We start from the raw sequence: 18,544 nt of genomic DNA, 5'->3' as shown, positions 1-18,544 counted from the left end.
TAAGAAAAGTCCCAAGACAGGGCAGTTGATTCTATACCCCCTATCCTGGGTTTTCCAATTAGGTCAGGCAGGCTATTCAGAAGTAGTTATTTCCAGGGGCGCCTGGGTGGCTCAGTCCATTAAGCGTCTTACCTCAGCTCAGGTCATGATCCCAGGGTCCTGGAATCAAGTCCCGCATCAGGCTCCCTGCTCAGTGGGAAGTCTGTTTCTCCTTCTCCCTCTGCTGCTCTCCCTGCTTGGGCTCTCACTCTCTCTCTACGGCTCTCTGTCAAATAAATAAATAAATAAATAAATAAATAAGTAGTTATTCCAAAGCACCCCACCTTAGAGCAGATGGAAAGAGACCCTCTTTCTCCCTGGCTCTCATTCATCCCACCCACCTGCAGCTGGGCTCAGACCAGGATACCAAAGGGCCACAGGGTCACTCCAGAGTTCTAAGCTTCAGGCAGATGGCCCCTCAGTGTGAGGCAGAACCTAGATCCGAACACAGGCTAGAGTTTCATGGTCAAGAGTCTGTTGCTCTGTAAAGGAACAAAGAAACCATTAAGGCAGCCCTTGGCCATTTTCCAAGAGATTTGGAGAAAAAAAGAAAAAGGTTAGTGGTCACAAGTAGAGGAAAAATAGGATCTGTGTTTTCTAGAGATTAATGTATATATGCAAATATATATGTACGTATGTATGCATGCTTAATTCCAGGGACCCAATGCAGAGCAAACTAAAGTCTCTTCGGATGGGTTGCCTTTTGTAGTTTAAAACTCCCTGTTTGATGAGCATGTAGCTGAATAATCCATTTATGCTTGCCACATGTGCTGCTATTTGCGAGGTCTTGATGTATACATGGTTAAGATCCCTCAGGGGCCAAAACAGACAAGCGCCCCAGCATCCCAGAAAAGTGCATTCAAACAGGTCTCATTTCCTTAACAAGAGGTCTTCGAGGTAAGCTCACACTTAAAGAAACAGCATTACAAAAAAAGAAGAAAAGAATAGAGAAAAGTGTTTATATTCCTTTTAGATTACAGTTTCCTTTATGTTATGAAAATAAAATTAAAATATTTGGAAAGTACAATACTAGTTATAAGAGGGAGCACCCCAACCTTAATTAATATTGACAAGACCTCTTATTTTCTTTTTCTTTTTTTTTTTCTTTCCTTTCTCCCTTCTTCTTCTTCTTCTTCTTCTTCTTCTTCTTCTTCTTCTTCTTCTTCTTCTTCTCCTTCTTCTTCTTCTTTCTTCTTCTTCTTCTTCTTCTTCTTTTCTTCCTTTTTGGTATTTAACCCTCAGGAAGTGAGTGCATCTATGGTTCAACTTTCTCGTTTTCAGGAACACACTGTATGCCAAGATATGAGACTCATCCCGCTTACCAATTTTTCCACACATTCTTTTTTTATTACACATGCTTTTTTTTTTTTTTTTTAAAGCTTCCCAACTATATTTACATAAGGTTTGGGGAAGTGGCAGGCAGTTGTAGGGTATGGGGAAATATACCAAATTTTGTAGTGTTTTAACAGAGATTTCATCTGCCAAAGAAAACGCTGACACTGTTCACTGGTGAGCTGTTGGCTCAAGTGGGCAAGAAAGATGTATCCTCCCTTTCACCTCAAAGGAGAAGGCTTTTTTGGATTAATAAACAACTGACTTATAAGAAGGACTTCTCCATCCTTAACAACCCACCACCCTTTAAAAAATTCATACGTTCCTTGCAAAAACCACCTTCAGTGTCATAGAAGAATTCTAAGCCACAATGTTTTCCTAATCCAGGATTGCTCACCAAAATCAGGGCTTACGGAGATATTTTTGGTAAACTTTGTTTGCCTCCATCCTAAGAAGGCTACATTAAACAACACCCAGAATTGCCCGAGGAGCAAAGCTCCCAACGGTGGCCTGGGATTGTTTCCAGATCAAGCATACAGCACTGGCTTTCCCTTACCTGTCTCCTCAGCTCGGAGAGCAGGTGTACGTACCCACCATAAGTGGATTTCAGCAATGTCCCTCCTCCTTCCATTGACTATAGAACTGACCAAATTCCCCCAAACTCCCTCTGCCTGGAATGCTTTCCCCTTACTTCCATCATGTTGCTGCCCAAATGGTGCTCAATTATCAAAAGGCCTTCCCTCACCACCGTCTGTAATCTAACCCACCGATACCATTTCTCTCAACGTCTTACCCTGCATTAGTCTGTCTTATAACCCTGACTCGCTGCATTTTTTTCTTTGGCTGCTTCTTCCTAATTAGAATATCAGCTCCTTGGGTATAGAACTTCGCATTTTTTGTTTGGCACTGTGCTCCCAAGGCCTGGAACAATGCCAGGACTTTATTAAATTATAAATAAAAAATTTATTTTAAATATAAATGAATTACATATTGTAGATTATAATTCAATTGTAAATTAAAGAGGACACCTCCATGAGATATTTGTTCTATGAACTGATCAATGAATGGTAAGACACCTTTGCCTGGAGTTTCAGAAAGGGTTCCAGCCGTTTGTTGACATTTCATGGTGTGTTGCCCTCAGCTTGTGTGTATGTGGCCCAGAGGCAGGGCATTACACCACAGGACCCAGGGACGTTCCTTAAGGCTGTGGAAAAGTCTAGGGTTGGTAACTGATGGGTGACAGGACAACACCCCCACAGACTGTGGCCTGATCACAGGTTAAGGTCTTAGTGCATTTAAAGCCCTCTAGAGGGCTTTACCCATGCATTACTTTCCAGGGTAAACATATACATTCTCAGCCAAAGTGAGCTATTTTCTATCAGGTTTGTTCACCTCATCACTATGCTCTACTTATAATGTTTTATTTGCCTCCCAAATGTTCTTGCTACCTTTCCCAGCCTCCCCAACACCTCTTGCCATCCCCACACATCTCAATTTCATCTCATCTCATTCAGTCCTCCTCTAGGAATCATGTCTTCCCTGAGGCTCTCCACATGCCCACCATCACCGTCCTCACCATTGCCCCCACTGGAAGGAGCCACTCCTCTCTGCTCTCACTGATTCAGATCTCCATCTCCCTGATTGCAATGACACTGTTTACTGTGTATTTAGAGGCTTTGGTTGTTTTTTGTTGTTGTTGTTGATGTTTGCTTATTTGTTTGTTTTTGTATGAGTCTTAGCTTTGCAAATTAGACCAAGAAGGAGTTTCCTTTGTTTTTATTGTTCTGCCTCCCACAGGCCCAAAGCATTCCTAGTTCACAGTGATTCTTCCCTGCAGAGCACAAAGCCCGTGGAGGGAAGAGTGGAGGTGAGGGCAGTGTCTGTCTGAGCCTCTGGTGGGGAAGGATGTGTACGGGCTAAAGGAGTACTCCGCCTCTTGTTACCCGGCTCCACGATTTCTCGCATCTCAAATAACCTCCCCACCCTTGCAATTTGCCATATTAGACTAGAAAGAGCTTGTGTATTATTCACCATTGCATCTCCTCCATGGTCTAGCACAGTGCCTTGAACTTACTGGGTGCGTGCAGAAAAAAACGTCTGATGAATGAATGAATGCACCCATAGAAAACCTTTCTGTTCCCTTGCCCGTAGCATCTCCCTGACCCCAGGTTTAAAACACAGATCCTTACGGCAGGCTGTAAAACATCTTCATCTTTAATCCTTATCCCCCTCCACAGCTACGCACACCCTCTGACCAGGCATTTATCTCAGGGCACAAAATGCCATTTGCGTCCTGATCAAAGGCTGTGGGAATGGGCGGCATGAGCAGAGTGGCAGCTGCGCTCGGAGCCTGCCCACACCCTTCCTGTTTGCGGCAGCCCACCCCAGGGGCTATTATGTTTTCAGAAGGCTAAGCAGAGCCCCTCCTTCCCTGGTCCTTACAGAGGCTCACTGCGCGGGTCTGAAGTGGCAGCCCCTTGCGCACTGAGCCTGTTTTCGGCATTTCATTGTCCCTATGCAAGGCGCTGATAGCAGGCCAGACGCTCCTTTCCCCTTTCCTGGGACGCTGATAAGGCAATGAAAACAGTTCTCTATTTTCCTGCACAAAAGCGAACTTAGAAGAATGGGGTGGAGCCTAAGTGATAACCAGCCAGAATTTGTTGCTTTGTGGAAAGAAATGTGGCGGGGAGGGAGTCAGGGAAGACTGAAAGCTTTGAGTTTTTGCTCTGGGTTGTAAAAGTCAGCCACCATTCAATGACAATGTCCCCTTTCCAGCCTCACAGCCTCATTTCACTTCTGTAATGGAAAACACTGCCCTCACGTCAGAGGGCCGCAAGTGTCTGCTCTGGAGGGTGGCTGGGCCACCTGGGAGGCTCTCTTGTGACTCACTTAACCGCAGCGTAGGGTAGGGGTTGGAATGAAGGGAGAGGGGAGAATGCCTTCCTCTACGTTTAACCCATTCCCATTGAATTTCTTACCCTTTTGAACCCACCAGCTTGGTCAACTTCATCCCACGATGTGTGTGTGTTTCTGTGGGAGCTCCATCAACTCCTCATGATCTCGGTTTATCCCGAGTGTCTCTGGTCACGGACTCTTTAAATAAACAAAACAGCCTGGAGTTTCCAAGTTCTTTTGCAAGAGGAATCCTTCAAAGATGTAGTTGCTGTTTGGTGAGTGTAGAGGCAAAGAAATGCCATAAAGAAATAGAGGATTACCATTTCCATCAGGAACTGAAAAAAAAAAAAAGAAAGAAATGAAGGAGAGAAATGAGACTTGACCAAAATGCTTCCTGGGGGGAGCTCACTGCCCTGAGGCTGGGGCCGGCCTCTCTGCCACCCTTGCTCTGGAACCTGGCGTAATGAACGGAAACTGCGCTTCTTATTTTGTTTGTCACAAAAATAAGGTAGTTTCCATGAGGCCAATTCAAGGAAATTAATAGGTCTAGGGTAGAGCACCAATATTGGTGTAGTTTTAAAAAGCAACCAAGGTGGTTCTAATGGGCAGTCAGGGTGGAGGGTCAGAGAACAAGATCATCTCTAAGGTAGCTGCTGCTTCCAGAATGTTACAGTTCATAGTTTAGGATCCCAGTTTCTCTGGTGTTTAGAAATGTAGCTGTAATTGACATACAATGTATTAGATTCACTTGTACAACATAATGATTCGAGATTTGTATATATTACAAAATAATCACAATAAGTCTAGTTAACATGCATCTCTGTTCATCCTTCTCTCATTTACCTGAAGACTTGAGTCACAGCTCCTTACTAGCCCCCACGTCTTCCTGAAATTGCTGGAGGGAGAAATTCAGCAAGTGGCCGCTGGGAACTCTGCAAGATAAGAGTGGATGGCTGAGCACAGCTCAATCACCCGGGGGCCAAGCTGCACGAGGCATGTTCGTGTGGAGGGCTCTGGGAGGATTAAAGCAGGTCCATATCGAGGCATGTTCGTGTGGAGGGCTCTGGGAGGATTAAAGCAGGTCCATATCGATGAGCTGAACCTACCCAAGAAAAATAAAGAACTCCATTGAAATAGCAGCGGAGCAGGGGTGAGGGAGGGGCGGGCGTGGGAGGATACAGCAGGGGACAACCGTACTGGGCAATTTAGACTTGAATCCATTGTCATCATGAACAAGGCTGCACCGAACAAATGCAGCTCCACTAGTCACGGGCTGGGACGTGCCCCCTTCATTGTCCTTGAGAATACCCTTGATTATTTTTACACATCTCCCTATCTGCTTCCTAAGTAGCGGTATAAATCATTTTTATGGTCTCTCTGTTCCCTTTCTGCCTCCTTGCATCAAGCTCCCTAAACTGAGTTTCTAGGATCCATAGTCCTGTTTTCACTCCAGACTTGCCCCTCTTCCCCCAGGGAAGCTCTTCTACCAGCGAGTTGTCTTGGGGGCTGGGGGTGGGGGATCTTGGTGACAACTGCCTAAGGCAGGACCAGCCATTCTCAAGTGGTTTTAAAATCCAGTATGCCGCTACATGAATACCAAAGGAACGAGCAGCACACAATTAAGTAAAATGCCAATATCTCGTACCAATGGAATAGTTAAACAAAAAAGCAAAAAAGGAATATGATTATGGTAACTTAGATCTTTATAATAAAGTCTCAGGAATTGGAAACGTTTCTATTAGTCGGATAGGCCAATTCCCAAAGGATGCTCTCCTCAGCATCCCCGGCATATGGCCATTGTGGCTCTCACTAAACATCCAGTGACCGGGGGTGTCCCCGTGCAAGGTGTCCCAGTCCAGTTTGGATTCATTTTAATTAAAATCCAGTTGAAGTCAAATGCCCAGTTAGAAGCCCTGGGAGTAACAGTACAGCCCTGAAGTAAACATCAGCCCATGGACAAGAAGAGGAAAAACGCAAATTGGGGAGGAAGTTTGTAGACTGCATAACAGTGGTCTGAAATATTTATTTATGATTTTCTCTTAGAATCACTTCTGAATTGCACATTGACATGGTCTTCGCATGTCCCTAACCCAAGAATGAATATTCCCAATCAACAGCTTCTGTTAGATAACAAGTAGATGGCGATAAAATATTTTGAAATAAAAAAAATAATGCAAATTCTTACTAAAGTGAGTTTTGTTTTTTGTTTTTTTCTTAAATAAGAAATTTGTTCTTTGAAACTCCAACTATTTGGTAAAAAATGAGCTCATCTTTGTTCTCTGGTTATTTAAATGTTGTGGAGAAGTAGGGAGTGTCATAATTATCTGGGCTCCCCCCAGATTTGGACTTGTAGGAGAACTGATATAAATACGTGTAGCGATTATACAAAAAACACTGAGCATCCTTTTAGATCTGATCCTTGAAAACAAAGTTTTAACCAAGATACTGTAGGTAAGTAATGTAGATGACGAAAGATAAGGACTTAATGAGGGATACAGTTTGCTCTCTGGGATCAATTCCAAATTTTAATGCATGGATTTTACTCCTTCAACCTGAAAATCTTGCTTTTTGGCTTGTATTCATCAAGATAAAGATGTCCCGTGCACATACTGTTTTCAGTATAAACCAAGACAGGTTTATTTTTAAGTGTGATTGGTCCATGTAGTGCTCTGAAATGATTATATTTTCTGAGATTATATATTTCTGAGGAAAGAAGTAATCATAATAACAGCAAACATTCATTGAGCAATCACTAGGAGCCTGGGACTATAGTGGGAGCTTTACATATATTATCTCATTTAAAGAAACAGTCCTGATTCGCTTTATCTGAAGCAACTTCCTGGGTACTAGAAAATTGAATCAGCATCCACCTAGCCTTACAGGGCACTTCAGCCTTCTCAGGGTACTTTCGTATCTATAATCTCTTCAAAATCCTACGTGGTAGATAGGGCAGATACAGATAAACATGAAAAGATGTTGGCTGGATTTGCCTAAGGACCACCAAATTTGGAGTAGCAGGGCTAAAAATAGAAGCTAACTCTCACTCTGTCTTCTACCCTTATTCATGAAATGAGAACAACTTGAATGTTACTTGCAGATTTCTTTCTAGTTTCAAAATCTCTACGCTGTAAGTCTTTGCCCAGGACTAAGAGGTAATCAGCTTTATTAACTTTCAGAGCATTTAGAAACCAGCGCTGTGTCCATTAGCTTGTGGTCAAATCTAGACCCATCACCATCTTCACATATCTGGAGATGGGCCTGAACTTCAGAATCTCCCTTATTTCAACCAAATTGCATTGTTGTGCATGCGCTGAGAGATAACTGAACTAACGTTCCTAAGAATCCTAAGCATCTTTGGGGAAGATGCAAGAAAGAGATCATTCTACCGGGGAGAAACAGACATCACCAGTAAGTCCTGTAAATATGAACAGCACATCTCAGGGCTGGTTTTCAGCGTGATGAAGGACCTAACTTTTTGCAGGGCTGAATTCTGTGGGCAAACTCCGTTAAGTTTGGGGAACTCTGTCAGAGAAGCAGATCCTAATGGGGAAGCTGCATTTAGTTGCTTGCTTTTCATTATTCTTGGTGTCTGGCCAGTGCTCAGCTCAGAGACAAGAGTCAATGTATTTTGTGGGTTGTTGTTTTTTTTTAATGACAGAATGAGGAAATCAGAAACTTCAAAAAATCAATAGTGTGATAAATATATCTATTCACCTGCTCAGCAAGTGAATAAAAAAAAAAGAAGAAGAAGAAGATTTTACTCATCTATTTTGAGAGAGAGAGTGCGCACACCAGTGGGGGTCAGGAGGGGCAGATGGGGAGGGGTAGAGGGGGTAGGGGCAGAGGGAGAAGGACCGGGAGCAGCAGACCCCCCCACTGAACAGGGAGCCTGACTCAGGGCTCCATCGCAAGACTCTGGGATCATGACCTGAGCCGAAGGCAGACGCTTAACCAACTGAGCCACCCAGGCGTCCCAACAAATAGTTCTTGAATAGAGCTCTGGACATAGTCCCTGCCCACATGGCGTTCATAATTCAATAAGAGGGACATACCTTAAACAGCTAGTCACACAAGAGACTCCAGTGGTGGCTCTCCCCTCTATCCTAGGATCACTCCCCTCGGTCTCGTACCAGCCTTCAGGTCATCCAGTTGACCACTGCTCCTTGACCTGAGGGCTCCTCCTGCTCCACCATGGGCCACAGGCCACGACTTACATGGCTGCTATTTACTGAGGACGGCTGTAAAATGCTGCTTCCCCCTCAAGGCCCATGAGGAGGGCAGAAGAGTGTGAGGCAGGCCTCACCTCCCTTTGGTGTCCCATCTCTTCCTTTCTCCATAACCTCACCACACAGAGATGCGTGTGTATGTAGATGCCACCGAATACTTGGGTGTCAAACTGTATGCTAAAAATGACTTCAGCGCGTGAGGGGAGATGAGCCCCAGAGTGAAGCCCTCCCTAAGGGAATAAATTGGTTCTGAACCACATCCTCCTGGCCTGAGCTTGCCCTTCCTCTCACTCTGAGAAAACCTTTTCAAGTCCCTGCGTACCTTTTAGGAAACTCCAGCTCAGACTGGCATAGATTTTTTTATTATTTTATTAATACCACATTTAGAAAACTAGCAATAGTCACACAAAAAAATAGTGCATACAAAAATATGTTGTCTTATTCATGGTGGCTTAGGAGAGAGGGCAGTGGAGATTATAGGGCAGCTCTAGCCATCACCATCCCCCAAGCCACCCTTGGAGCTGCCCTGACTGAATCGTTTCCACTGGGGTCAGTAGGTGGGGTGGGGACGCCCTCTAAAAGTAATTCCACAGAGGAATATTAGAAATGGCAGCATTCTCCAGACAGTGGTCCCATTCCTAACATGCTATCCTCAACATAGGGAGGAGGCAGAAGGTGTTTTCTATTATTCTGTCAGAACACTCCCTGGCCCCTTTCTGGAAGAAAATCCTAGAAGAAAGAGCACGTGCATACTGCCAGCGGCCAAGAAGGGTCACTAGGGAGGCGGCAGCATCAGAAACCCAGGGACAGGAAGATTCTACCTGAGAGCAAAAGCACAGGCAGGGAGTTCAATTAACTTCATAACCCATGCCTCTCCTGAGCACCCGCCAAGCGCAGGCGCCGTACACGCACCAAGTAATGACAGGGAAGCAGGCAGGCTCTGTAACAAGGGTGTCCACCAGGCATCGTGGGAGTGAAAACGCAGGAGCAACCGCGGCAAGGATGCATCCCCATGTGGTTCCTTAACCAGGAGGGGTTGAGCAAGGGTGCAGCCCAGCGAGGGAGCCCGGGACTCCATCCTTGGGCAGAAGAGAGCTAGGGAGCACGCTGTTCCAGAGCAGGGTCCCTCCCCGAAGGCAGGCGCTGTGCCCTTGGGTGGGAATAGTCCCTGCCGTGTTGGGGGGTGGGGGGTAGGCCCAGGGGGAGGCGGCGGCTTGCTCTGGGCTCCCACGGGGACAGGGTGAGCCCTTCACCGAGACTCTAAGCCCGGGAGGTCAGGATTTTCTTCGGCTTCCTTCGAGGCCTCTCGCTGCCTCGGACTTCAGGAGCGCCTGCAGGCTCGGTCACCGAGGTGCCGCAGGCGCCAGGGCCCCGGCGCGCCGCCCTGGCAGAGGCCCCCGCCCTGACCGCGCTGTCCCCGGGGCCCCGTGGCTGCTTTCTCCGGTTTTACCTTTGTTTTCCTAGTCTGTTCCTCCCTGCGCTTGTTTGTGTAAGAAAACCTCTCTCCCCGTTTCCTGTGTCTCTGCCATTTCCTCCCATTGCCACTCTGCACCGCGGCACTGAGGGCCATTGTTGTTCCCTCTGCCCCATTCTAGACCCTGGGAACGGCCCGGAGGTGCGGGACCAAGCGCAGCACGGCCGTTTCGGAACCTCTCTCAGCGCCGAAGATGCCCGTACGCCGGCGGGAGCGGTGTTTGCTTGTCAGCAAGGGAAGGAAGAACCTCGGTATCAGGAGACAGCTTCTTGCCGCTGAATCCTCAGACGCTCTCCAAACGGAGGCGAAGGCGGGTTCCCAGGGGTGAAGACCAGAGCTGTGGGATCCAGCCGATAACCATCTTTGGGAAAGGAAGCTGGGACCGTCCCATTTGCTTTCTGTTTTTTTTGACATGTTCTTACTGCTTTTAAATTAACTGAGCAATCAACGGAGCCTTCCTTCAAGGGGAGCTCAACAGAGATCTGAAACCAGGCGCAGGACCCAGAGATGCCCAGGGAAACGCACTTAGGAATGGATTTCCTTGTGGTTCTATTGAGTGCTCTGACCTGTTATCCCTTTTGATCAGCCCACACTATTCAGGCAGCCCGCACTGTAGTGTAAGGTAAACGGCTTGGTGTTTTCCTGGCGGAGCTTAAATCGGACAGGTTCTCACAGGAGCTCAGATCCTGGATTGTTTTCCTGAGCTCAGGGAGAGAGAACTGTAAAAGAAGCTGGCCTGGGGAAAGAGGAATGTGATGCCTTTTTATTTACCGTTGAAATGCCGATGTCTGCTTATGTGTTGATCTCCAAATATAAATGGGAGGAACACTGTGGTCCATCGCCCATTAATGACTAAGTGTCACGTTGGCTTGGTTTGGGAACACTGGTTTAGCTTTGTAACCAACCTTTTTTTTTTTTTTTTAGTGTAATTGCAACAAAGTGAACTGAGCAAGGTTTGATATAGGACTTCAGCTTGTTTTTCCTAAGAGATGTATTGAAAAACACACTTATTTCGTTGACTGTCACTTAGCAGAAGTTTGTGGTTCTAGTTTGGTAGTCTTTGTTTCATAAAGCTTTCATGGTTTTTGCCAGCGTCTTTCATCACATTTTCCCCATCAGTTATGACACTCAGAGCTGCTCATCAAAGAGATTTTGTTTATTTCAAGTTTTAAAGGACAACATGGTTGCCAGAAACATGTAAATTTCAGGTTTCTGATGGAACAATAGAAAGTTATAAAGCACAAAGGTTATAGAAACATATCAAATTCCCTTATATGGAATAAAATTTGTGTTTTTCATTAAAGGATTTAAGCATGCCCTATGCCACTCCCATGCTGCAAAGCTGCTGATCCTGGGACACAATTTCAGTATTGACCTGTCTCCCTTTACAACTTCAAAAAACAATGAACCCTACTACTTAGGACCAGGAGCACATTTAAGTTGGAAAATCCTTCTCAGGGACCCCTCTTCTCAAAAAAATCAGGTTAATGATAGTAATTAGTAACAGTAAAAGTAATTTCAGAGGAGACATTCTCTTAAAAGCAGCAGGACATTCTTTTGGGAAAAAATGGAGAGATTTCTTTTGTGAAGGAGGGTATTTTTTCAAAGATTCTTTTATTGCTGGAATTAAATCATTGCTCTGAATTGAATTTAAAATAAACTTTAGAGCATACTGAAATATTTAAGGATGAAATGCAATGATTTTTGAGTTGTGCTTCAAAATAAGAGGAGAGGTGATTGGTGGAGTTTAGATGAAGGTAGACTGGTGAGGAATTAAAAATGTCTGTGGGTGAGGGGTAAAGGAGGGTTCGTTACAGCATCTTTTCTCCTTCTGCATGTTTCAACTAATCTATAATAACAATTCGCCAAAAACAAAGAAAGAAAGAAAAAGGAAAAAGGAACAATGAGAATCAAAAATAAATGTCTTTTTCCTGTATAGTAAGTTAACTGGTATTATTTCTTGCATGTAGTTTCTCTAATCAAGGAACACTAGTAGCATGCACTCTGAGGCTGTCTTCTTGCAGAGGTCAGATGCCTTGAAACCATTGGAAATCCAGAAATCTGAGTGGGTACGTCATTTTTCAAATGTCCAATGAAAGAAATACAAATCATGTAATGGCATGAAAACGACTTGCTATTATTAACTTAGAGTTAACTTATTCCCTAGAACAAGATTTATAGGGAAAATCTGAGAAATGACAGTATTGCTAAATAAATCTGAGAAATGGGTTTTTCCATTGCTGGCTCTGGAACAAGAGAATACAGACAAGCTTGGCTGGGAGGGTCCCAGCATTCGCTTCAATGGGTGGAGGTCCTTTTATGGAAAGAGAAAGCCCCCTTGGCACGTGAAAGAGGAAGGGTCATTTTACTTTCGGAGATGATCCTTGATTCACGTAAATCTTTACTTTCTGGGAACGCATCTCAGACTCCTGTCAGCGTTCCTTCTCTGTACTGCTGACAATAGAGTCTTGTGAATCAAGATTTTTCCATCAAGGAACTGCCTCCGGGCCAGGATCCCAACTTACTTTCATCAGTTACGTTATGCGGTCCACATGAGGAGTGGATAACATGGTCCAGTATGTTGTAACTGAACACTTACGGTATTCAGAGTTTGCCCTCCCAGAGGAGATTGAATAATGAGCCTTCGGCATTGCCTGGGGAAATACCTCACTTTGGCTGCACTGTATTTATAACTCGGGCCATGAGAGACACAGGCTATCCACTAAACTCGCCGAAATAGCCAAGAATCCCTGCCTTGTGTGGGTTAAATAAAGATCACAAGTTACAGCAGTTGGCCTCAGAGCATTGAATGGGCCTCTCCCCAGACACTCATTCTGCTTATCTGGAATCTTAATTCCAGTCTGCACCTTTTGATCAGGCAAGCCCCAGACCACGGACGACTTATCGAAGGGGCTGGAATTTGCACTGAGCCCCATGCACTCCATCTTACCGGCCACTTGCAGGCTGGATTATGGGACTAACACTTCAACACTCACAAGTGGAGGCATGGGAGTGGCTCCTGGTGTCCATCACAGGCGAGGTGCCACGAGTCAAGTGGGAGGTCAAGCGGAACACGCCAGAAGGCCTCCCACAGCCTCTGTGGCTCTTCCCTGCTCTCTGCGTTAACAGAAACATCCTTCCTCATGACACAGCAGCAGGGGTATTTTTCCTTTTGAATGCAAGCATGAAACTCGGTTTCCGAGTCTACCTTCTGGGCACATCCTCTCCTCTTCGGGGTGGTCTTGTCCCGCTGTCTCACGGACTTCCCATCTCACAGCAGGAGCCAGCCCCCACCTGTGCAGCAAGCCCCGGGAAGGCCTTGCAATCTTCCCGCCTGCCTGGATTTTGTTATCAGCCTCTAGGCTGGCTGGCTCCTGGGGTCCACTTGCAGGGACAGCAATAGTCCCCAGGCCTTCAACCCATTTCCTAGTTAAGCTGGACAGTTACCAAAATTAATTTCTACTCTGCTCACAATCTCATTTTTCCATCACATGTGCCCCAAACCCTAATTCAGAGCCACCCTAAAAATTATAAAAAGAAGAATCTGTAAACTTCCGGTGGCCCCTCTCCCTGACCTCACCCCTCCATTCCCCATGTCCTCACACTAACTCCTGGAGTCACAGAGGCCCCTCATTGCGAACCCCTACCTTGTCCTGCCATTTTGTGTAGTTTCTTTTCCAGAACTTTCTTTTCATCTACTGGAGTATCAAAATTCACTTTCTGCATCGCATTTCTTTCTGTCCCATCCCAATGAATTATCCCATGGAAAGCAAGTTTGAATACTGATTAACACAAACATGTTAAGAGATAAACAGGGTTACGCCTGTGATCCGGTGATGTAAACAAAGAAATGTTCTTATGCCAGAATTCTCAAGTATCCAGGGAGGCGATGGGCCTGAGAAAAAATTATTTAGGGGCAAACTGTTCATTCTTGTCACCTATTTCCATACACACAGTCAGCCCTTGCTCTATAACGCTGATTCTGATTTGTTTCCCATCAACTTTTCCCAAGATTGTACACTGTCCACCTTCATTTCAGCTGGAAGTCACCCTTCCACATCTGTCAACGCAGCTGCTGTCTACTTGGGGAGATGGTGTGACATCACGGAAAGAGCCCCAGCTTGAGAATCAGGCAAACTTAAATTCCAGGCCCAAACCCACCACCTGCTAGCCTGGTAACATTGGCAAGTCATTAACTTCGTAGAGCCCTCAGTTTCCTCATCTGTAAAATGGGAATTTGTCACTTACTTCCAAGTTGCTGAACAAGGTGAAGGTATTTAATGGAGCAGTTGCCTTGAAAGCAAGCTCTACCAGCAGTTCTTGGAATCACAGCTTTGAACATAAGTGTCATCTGACTGCAGTAAATATGGGTTACTTTGCTTGTCACTTCTCATTTTCCATTAATAATTGCTTCATTCAACACTGCAGAACTACCAAATAACAGACTACCTATTGACCTCAGGTGTTAGAAAACTCAGGAAGATACTGAAATAATTTGATGCCAAATTTTGGCATATTCCAGACTACTTCGTGTGATCATGGGAAGTTTAAAAATAAATGGAAAAGGTGTAAAAAGTGAAAAAATGAAAATGTTTTGCTATCACTCTTCCCGCTGAAGGCAGGAATTGTACCCACACTCAAATTTTGAGTTTAAAGGCTAGTATCGCTCTTAAATGGCATAAACATCAGACTTTCCAACCTGTCCTTGAAAACAGTCACTATAAAATGATAAGGCCTGCTGTGAAAGAAGTCTTCCCAAGTGACAAACCTAAAATTTCCCTCCATTTTGACATTTCCAGAGGATCCTAAAAAATCCATGAATTTTCCATCTGGTGAAATGTCATATTTATATGCAAAAAATAGTTGTCTAAGCAGACCTTGGGAAAAGATAACATTTACTGATTCTTTAAGCGAATCGGGAAGGGAAATGTATTTGACTAAAACCATGACCTACCCTTACTGTAGTGATTGCTCTCTCCTCAAAGAGCCAGGCTCTCACAGCTTAACTCACCAAATCCTTCTTTTAGTCAGTTTGTGCTTTTCATGTAAAAGTCAAAACTTGTCTGCCTCCTGGGCTGGGAACGGAGGTGCCCGTATTTTCTTTATTTCACACGGAGTCACTGATTGTCAATCTGGGACGAGTTGGTCAACTTGGTTGGAAAGTTTCAAATAATAAGAAAAAAGGTGGGTATTTTTTATTATTCCCAGTTCAGAGTTGAGGCTTCTTCAAAGGCTTTAGGAGATTCTGGGTGTGCCCAAGGTTGCCTGGACCTTGATGGCAGAACTGAGACTCAAGCCCAGGTGGATCTGATAACACGCTGGTATATTGAGGTCAGCGGCATAGACGGGCCTTGTGGGAGCCAGTCGCCTTCTGTTGTTCACTTCACCCGACCCCAGGCCAGGCATCCTTCCAGAGAGTGCTGTTTTCTCAAGCGGTGCCTGCTGGAAAAGCGAGAGAGCAACACACACACCCCTGCCAGAGCCAGCACCAGGGGGTGCACGTTCCAAGAATGAGGCGATGGGGCTGACTTCTGTTGCTCTGTTCTCTTAGAACCCTGTCCTCCCGCCATGCTTCAGTTTGGAAAAACGAACCTGTAAATTCTTCCTCCCCCACATGCCTCAATAGGCCCCCTTCAGAATTTATTCACCGTTGACAAACACTCATACTTCTTTCCCCTCACCCAGGACATCCCAGCTATTCCTCCTTTCAAAGATTTTCATGATTCATTCCCTCATTTCTACTCCTACTGCCTCCACTCTGTTCCTGTGTTCTATAGTTTCATATCTAGGGTCTTGCAACAAGCTCTGAACTGCTTCCCTAGTTCCCAGAACGCCCCCATCACCACCTGCAACACAGAGAGATCGAATTACAAACATGGCCCCCAGTGTATTTCTTACGGCACATCCAGATTTATCAGCCTGAAGTCCTGTTGGCGTGATGGAAAGGGCACAGCCTGTGGGGCCAAAAGACCGGTTCTGGTGCTGATTCTATGGCTGATTAGTTCTTTGACTTTGGTTGAGTTATAGAAAAGATTGAATTGAAAAGCTGAACTAGATTAAATGGTAAATGGAGTGAAGGTGGGGTCCAAGGTTCCCACTGGGATAGCCCAATCTACTACTCATTTTCCCTTAGCCCTACTAGGATCTATTTTATAACCTGCTTTGTATCCTGGAGGGCTGCCCCCTATGGATGGTATCACTGGTTTCTCCCCAGCTGTCTTCCTCTCTGCCAATGGGAGATAGGCAGAGATGGGAGCAAGGGAGGAGAGAGAAACTGGGGTATTTGTTCCCTGCTGTCTCTCTCCTACTGGGCAGACGCTCCTACAAAATCCCAGCAACGTGATTTTCTTCCCTTGCTTTTTCAGACCGAACAGTGCTAATTCTTTGAGAGGTGCAGTTCTCAGAAGTATGGTCCCCAGACCGGCAACATTAGCATCACCTGTAAAGGCACATTTACAGGTCCTGTCCTAAATTTACTGAATGAGACATTTAAAGGGTGGGATCTAGTCATCTCTGTTTTTAACAAGCTGTTAGATAAGTCTGACACGCAACAAAGTTTGAGAGTCACTGTTGTAGAAAAAGTTGCTGGAGCTGACCCAAGTCTCTGGTTCAGTAGGTTAGGGAGCAGGGTTCAACACTGTGCCTTTCTTTCTTTCTCTTTCTTCTTTCTTTCTTTCTTTCTTTCTTTCTTCTTTCTTTCTTTCTTTCTTTCTTTCTTTCTTTCTTTCTTTCTTTCTTTCTTTCTTTTCTTTCAGATTTTATTTATTTATTTGAGAGAGAGAAAGCCAGAGACAGAGCATGAGCAGAGGGGGTGGGGGAAGGAGAGGGGCAGAGGGTGAAGCAGATTCCCTGCTGAGCAGGGAGCCCAACATGGGACTCAATCCTAGAACCCCGAGATCATGACCTGAGCCAAAGGCAGATGCTAAACCAACGGAGCCACCCAGGTGCCCCAACACTGTGCATTTCTAACACTTCTCAGGGGAAGCCTTAGCTGCTCATCCCCAAACTACAATTTGAGGACCCCAGCTCTAGATCACAGCCAAGTGTCTCTTCCTCCTGCTAAGGAAAGCAAGCTTTTCCTCATTTATAGATCTTCTAATGAGTTCATCCCCAGCAGATGCTGCCGAAGGCAATACCAATTCTCCTCGAAACCTACTCATATCCCCCAACAGCTAGCAATCCTACACACACCCACACCCCCCCACACCCCCCCACACACATATGCACACCGACTGCCTACGGGCTCACTAGGAGAGTTAAATGCCAGTGTGGTTCAGAAGAAGAATTGCATGGTTTACTCCTGAAGGAAACCCAACTCATTCTAACTAAAGGAGTTATAAGATCTTGCAAATTTTTATAGACAGTGTATTAATTTACTAGGGTTTCCATAACAATTACCACGGGCTGAGCGGCTTAAACAAAAGAAATTATTTTCTCATGGTTCTTGAGGCCCAAAGTCCAAGATCAAGGTATTGGCAGGGTTGATTGCATTCTGATGTCTCTCTGCTCGGCTTCGAGATGGCCCTCATTTCCCTGTGTCTTCACATAGTCTCTCCTCTGTGCATGTCTGTGTCCTGATCTTCTCTTATTATAAGAATATCAGTCATATTGGATTAGGAACCACTCATAAGACCTCATTTTATCTTAATTACCTCTGTAAATGCCCTATTCCAAATACAATCACATTCAGGGGCACTGGTGTTTAGAATTTCAACATATGAATTTTGGGTTGACATGGTTCAATCCATAACAAACAAGATCTTGGGAAACATGACCACCAAAGTAGCTGGAGCATGAGAGGAGAATGGAAACATCCATAGATTGGACCAAGGAACACAAAAATATGAATTGGATGGGACTGAATGTCTTGATAGACGTGCACTCACAAGAGCCTAACACAGTGTTTCTCAACCTTAACAGCACATTGGAACAACCTTCAAAAAATACCGATGATGCTGGAGTCCAACCCTAAAGATTCTAATTTAACTTCTCTGGGGTATATCCTGGGCATCAGGAATTTTTTAATTGTCCCAGATAGGTACCAAGCTTGAGAACCACTGCAGAACAGTTTCCTTAGCCAGTTAATTGGACCAGTAAATGAGGCTGAAATATCACAATTGCCCTTGGAAGAATAAGGAGTCCAAAAACTTCAAAACGTGGGAGTGTTGGAATGAATTTATTATGTGTACACCACCCAACCACCCTCACCCCTGGTCCGCCCATTCCCACTTCAGAAGACCCATATGACGCCCCCCTATTAAGAAATGCCTTAGGGAGAGAAAGCTCTACCTTAGAAAGCTTTACAGAGATGCAGGGGTGTCTCTATGCCAGAGATGGGGGAGGGGGATGCTAGTGTGGAGTTGGGCCCCGATTTCAATGGCAATATGGAATCCCAGTGTGGAGACTTGGAAGGAGTAATTACCATAATAGACTGCAGAAACACAGAGAGGTGGTCAGTGTCAGACCTGAAAAACTCTGGTAGTTGCTTACAGATCACAGAGCCCTTAGGAATGGGAAAGATGGGCAGGTTACCAGGGTGTTAGTTGACCCACATATCTGAAAAAACTCTAGGTTTAAT

The 18,544-nt window shown here is 45.1% G+C and overlaps 1 long non-coding RNA gene across 1 annotated transcript in view; it reads right to left on the bottom strand.

Moving 5' to 3' along the window:
* The window catches only part of LOC113259414 (uncharacterized), a 210,091-nt gene that overhangs the window by 13,140 nt on the left and 178,407 nt on the right, over nucleotides 1–18,544 (bottom strand). The window contains exons 5-8 of the long non-coding RNA XR_008958966.1: nucleotides 5,110–5,198; nucleotides 4,350–4,601; nucleotides 381–521; nucleotides 133–265 (exon numbers count right to left, since the gene is read on the bottom strand). This is a non-coding gene — a long non-coding RNA (uncharacterized LOC113259414). The remainder of the gene's footprint in view (nucleotides 1–132; nucleotides 266–380; nucleotides 522–4,349; nucleotides 4,602–5,109; nucleotides 5,199–18,544) is intronic.

The sequence above is a fragment of the Ursus arctos genome, unplaced genomic scaffold (genome assembly GCF_023065955.2).
Source record: "Ursus arctos isolate Adak ecotype North America unplaced genomic scaffold, UrsArc2.0 scaffold_13, whole genome shotgun sequence".
Classification (NCBI taxonomy): Eukaryota; Metazoa; Chordata; class Mammalia; order Carnivora; family Ursidae; genus Ursus; species Ursus arctos.
The sequence above is the reverse complement of the archived record's forward strand: the minus strand, read 5'-3'. Positions and strand labels throughout refer to the sequence as shown.